General features: G+C 37.5%; 1 long non-coding RNA gene across 2 annotated transcripts; it reads right to left on the reverse strand.

The window, feature by feature from the left end:
• Nucleotides 1–890: 890 nt before the first annotated feature.
• LOC142181508 (uncharacterized) lies at nt 891–4,596 on the reverse strand. 2 transcript variants are annotated; one of them, XR_012710166.1, is made up of 4 exons: nt 4,050–4,596; nt 3,803–3,979; nt 1,793–2,285; nt 891–1,720 (listed from the first exon to the last, which is right to left on the reverse strand). It is a non-coding gene; the product is annotated as an uncharacterized LOC142181508 (long non-coding RNA). The 2 variants fall into 2 exon arrangements; XR_012710165.1 differs by having other exon boundaries at nt 3,803–4,596.
• Nucleotides 4,597–5,229: the final 633 nt, after the last annotated feature.

Consider the following 5,229-nt stretch of genomic DNA (forward strand, 5'->3'; position numbering starts at 1 on the left):
TTCCTTTTTATACGGATATATATTTTCAAAGAACTCAGCATTATCTGATTCTATAGTCGTATTATTATGATGTTGAGATTTTCTAATTTATGAACCAGAAATCGATATGTTTTACTATTAGTCGCATATCCTATGAAAACACAATCAACTATTTTCGGTCCTATTTTTACCTTTTTAGGTTTAGGAATTTGTACTTTTGCCAAACACCCCCACACTTTAAAATAATTCAAGTTGGGCTTCCTTCCTTTCCATTTTTCATATGGAATGGATTGTGTTTTGCTATGGGGTACTCGATTTAGTATTCGGCTGGCCGTAAGAACGGCTTCCCCCCACAAGTTTTGTGGCAAACCAGAACTTATCAACAATGCGTTCATCATCTCCTTTAATGAGCGATTCTTTCTTTCCGCAATCCCATTGGATTGGGGCGTGTAAGGGGCTGTTGTTTGATGAATAATTCCATATTCTAAACATATTTGTTCAAAAGGAGATTCATATTCACCACCCCTATCACTTCTTATCATTTTGATTTTCTTGTTAAGTTGTGTTTCAACTTCATTTTTGTATTGCTTGAATACGTCTATTGCTTCATCTTTACTATTAAGTAAGTAAACATAGCAATATCGAGTACTATCGTCAATAAAAGTTATGAAATACTTCTTTCCACCGCGAGATGGTATTGACTTCATGTCACAAATATCTGTGTGAATTAAGTCTAAAGGATTTGAATTCCTTTCAACCGACTTATAAGGATGTTTAACATACTTAGATTCCACACATATTTGACATTTTGATTTTTCGCATTCAAACTTAGGCAATACTTCCAAGTTAATCATTTTTCGCAAGGTTTTATAATTGACATGACCCATACGTACATGCCATAAATCATTTGACTCAAGTAAGTAAGAAGAAGCTGAAGTTTTATTATTAGTTTCAACAACTATTACATTCAGCTTGAAAAGGCCCTCAGTAAGGTAACCTTTTCCTACAAACATTTCATTCTTACTAATCACTACCTTGTCAGATACAAAAACGCACTTGAAACCGTGCTTTACAAGAAGTCCAGTAGAGACTAAGTTCTTCCTAATCTCGGGAACATGAAGGACGTTATTCAAAGTCATGACCTTGCCAGAAGTCATCTTGAGAAATATCTTACCGTATCCTTCAATGTTTGTTGTAGCAGCATTTCCCATAGAGAGCGTCTCTTCGGGTCCAGCAGAAGCATATGTAGAAAATGCTTCCCTTACAGCACAAACATGGCGAGTGGCTCCAGAATCAATCCACAACTCCTTTGGGTTTCTTACCAGGTTGCATTCAGAAAGCATGGCACACAAGTCATCAACATCATCATGCTTTTATACCATGTTTGCTTGACCCCTTTGCTTGTCTTTCTTCCGAGCACGACACTCCGTAGATTTGTGTCCGGTTTTCTTACAGTTGTAGCAGTTTCCACTGAACCGTTTCTTGCTTGGGTTGTATTTCGGACCAAAAGTCTTCTTTCTCTTTTTGTTATCTTCAACAATATTTGCTCCCATTATTGTTGAATTTCCACGACCTCTCCTTTCAGCAACTTTATTGTCCTCTTCGATTCTCAATCGAACAATGAGATCTTCAAGGGACATCTTCTTTCGTTTGTGTTTCAAATAATTTTTAAAGTCCTTCCACAATGGAGGCAACTTCTCAATTATTGCTGCTACTTGGAATGCCTCATTGATGACAAGACCTTCAATGAAAATTTCGTTAGTAAAATTACTAAAAATTTTACTTTCAACATTAGCATTCATTTGAAATATACCTTCAGCAAGTAGATCATGAATAATCACTTATAACTCCTGGACTTGGGTAATAACAGACTTGCTATCTACCATTTTGTAGTCCAAAAATTTTGCAGCGACGAATTTCTTCATCCCGACATCTTCAGTTTTGTATTTCTTTTCAAGCGCATTCCATAATTCTTTTAACGTCTCCACGCCACTGTATACATTATACAGATTATCCTCCAGTCCGCTAAGAATATAATTCCTGCACAAGAAGTCAGAATGCTTCCACGCCTCAATCACGAGAAAGCTATCATTCTCTGGAGTTTCATCTGGAAGATCAGGAACGTCTTCCTTGATGAACTTCTGTAAACATAACGTAGTCAAGTAGAATCTTTTGCTGCCAGCACTTGAAATCCATCCCGGAAAATTTTTTGGGTTTCTCTGTCGGTGCCAACGCCGGAGTTCGACTTGTCGATGTGTTGGCAGTCATCATCGGAACAACTTGATTTTCGCCATTCACCATTTTTACTGTAAAAATGACACAAACAAACGTTTAATAAACGTTTAAAACTGGAGTGAAAAATCACGTAGATTTTAATCTCCAACAAAACGCCACGAAGGCTTTACTCTCCAAATGGGAGTACACAAAACCACAAAGGTTTTAAGTTTCCAGAATAATAAAAGTAACACAAATACAGAAATTAAAATTATTAAATTCCTTAAGCTTGTTGTTGTTGTTTCATGTATAGTACTTCTTATCTGGTATAAATATGGAATTATGGAAGATCAAGTTTTAACTTTTCCACTCTTAGATATATATTACCCTCTTTATCATCTACCTATAGCAGTAACATACGTAAATATAAATGATATAACTGAAACAAAAATTAATTCAAGCCCACTGAATTCACAGTGTTTCCTTAAGGAATTTAATCCCCTCCTAGTACCCAAGGTTATGGATTATTTTCTCCCAGGATAGAACGAATTATACACTGGTGTAGCGGTACTTCAAACCCCAGTATTTCAGCGAACGCAAAGTTCGGCAGCAAATCACACTTACAGTTGTTTTGTTTGTAGTTTTAAAACAATGCAGAACAAGGGAGGAGAACTCGGAAGTCGAATGGAAATTATAAGAGGAAGGAATGCAATGTATAGCCGATGTTTAATTCTTACTGAAGAGGATATCAGATTGCAATTCGTTTTTCCAGTGTATACAGAGTGTAGTTTGAGTGTATACAGAGTGTATATCAATTATATACAGAGTGTATATCAATTGTATACTGAGTGTTTTGAGTGTTTTTTTCCGGTGTGTTCTTCTTTCTCTACAACTTCTGCTCTATTTATAGCAGTCATGTGAGAGAAATCCGCCCCCTCCATGGTGGAACAAGCATTAGGATATCATGGAGGAAGCACTTACATGGTGGAATGAACACTTGCTTTGTGGGAGGAGCACTTGGCCATGGTGGGAGGAGCACTTGGCCATGATGGGAGGTGCACTAGGCATCTTGTTGCTTTCTTGGTGCAACACAATACACGGATTGGAAAACATTCGTTACAAACACGGATTATATCACGTTAATATTCACTATTAACAAATAAATTTGGTCCAAATAATTAATCAATCGATCGATCATTTGATCAAATCCGAATCCAAATCCAAATCCAAATCTCATTTCTCATTCACTCTCATTTTAAGACTATTTCATCTTAAACAAAAACTCAACAATCCAAAACTCAACAAGACATCCACATGCGTGATTGCTTCTCATCTTCGAAAAGGAGCTTGATAATCCCATTGTTAGTCTTCAAGCTGAGTAAGTAATGATATTGAGCCTCGGGTCTTTCTTTTGTGATGTTAATAAGCTTGTCTGGATTAGGTAATGTTGGTAGTAAGAACTATTTTTTCCTTGAATAAAACAAGAATGCTGTCTAAATAGGAGAAACTCCAAGTTTGAAGCCCCAATGGAGAAATAACAGAAAATATAGATCAGGCATATCTCAAGTTCTAATTGTTGAAATAAAGGGTAAGAAGAATACAGACTTACATTCTTTTGAAGTTCTTAGAGCTCCAAAGTACTACTTTTTCAGGCTCAGCACGAGCTGATTTTGCTTCGAGTGTAGGGTCACCCTTTTATCTTCTTTGCGTTCCTGTGGTTTTATTTCTCAAAATCCCAATACTCGTGTATAGGAAGGCAGGAAGTAGTGCTGGAGGCATTTACTATCTGCATCTCCAGATTCAATATATGTTTTAAAGATTTTAAACATTCTCACTAAATTTAATTACTTTCATACCTGATGGCGTGATTATCCAAATTCGGGTGCCTACTGTAAGAAAATCCGGGATCCTAGGAAAAGGAACAGCCTTTGCTCTTGATTTTAGAATTGCAGCACCTCTTAGACCTAGTAACAGAACATCAAGGTGCGATCAATTAGTTCTTATACAGTTGAGAGAGCTCATGTACCATAAAAAACTGAAGTTTTTTTGTGTTATCAGTTCCAAGCAATAGTATAGAAAGCTTTCCAGGTTGCTGCTGTTGCTGTTACTGCAATCATATCCATTGGTGTTCTGATGGCTAGGCCAGAATTGACTGCAGAACCAACTTTGGCTCGTCGTGCTCCCAGAGATTCTGCTGCCTCTGCACATACTGTAGTCATCAGAGCAGCAGCAGAAGCAACTACACTTCCCGTACTATGGCTCCATTCTCCTGCCGTCTTTGAATTTATGTGGTACCATTCTTGTGCTTCTGAGCTGCTGCTGCTGGCAAAGCCAGCAATCGCGGAAGCAAGCTGTGTGAGAGAAAGCACAGCATGTAGTTGCGCTGTTTGAAGTCGGAGTCTCTCTTTCTTCTCTTGATGTGATCTAAAGAACATGCCTAATGGCTTCCTTTTCAACCATTCCTTCGTGTGATGCAAATCCAGCTAAGCAAGCATTAATAGACAAATGAGAGATGGAGCTGATTTTTCATGACCAAAATAGAGGTGAATTTCAGACTAAAAGTGACATACTTGAACTACAACTATGAGAATAATTATATTCCCTGGTAATTCAGCTTCACGTTTTTGTCCATGAACAAGTTAATCATAAATATTTTCCAACACTTCATTGATATTCTAGAACAGCCAGGAGTGTGAGACCTCCTTAGCGTTATCAATGTCCTTTGTTGTTCTATTTACCTTATCGTTCTCTCTAGCCTTTCTGTCAGGGTGAATGCTTCCTATCCCTCCTCCTGGTTATAGTCCTTTTTTTTCTTCTTCTTCTTTTTTTTTTTTTTGGGGGGGGGGGGGGGGGAGGTATTGGAAAAAATTGAATTTATATATGTTGAGACACATGGACTGGTCAAATAGTCAAAGAATTATAATTAGTCAAGAGTCACGGGCAGCAATAGAAACGAGCAAAGGCAAAGGAAGAGGCACGGGAGGACATTTGAAGGATTCAGCGCCCGTACCTATTTAGATCATTTATCAAAAGGAA

Source organism: Nicotiana tabacum, chromosome 6, assembly GCF_000715075.1.
Source record: "Nicotiana tabacum cultivar K326 chromosome 6, ASM71507v2, whole genome shotgun sequence".
Taxonomy (NCBI): Eukaryota; Viridiplantae; Streptophyta; class Magnoliopsida; order Solanales; family Solanaceae; genus Nicotiana; species Nicotiana tabacum.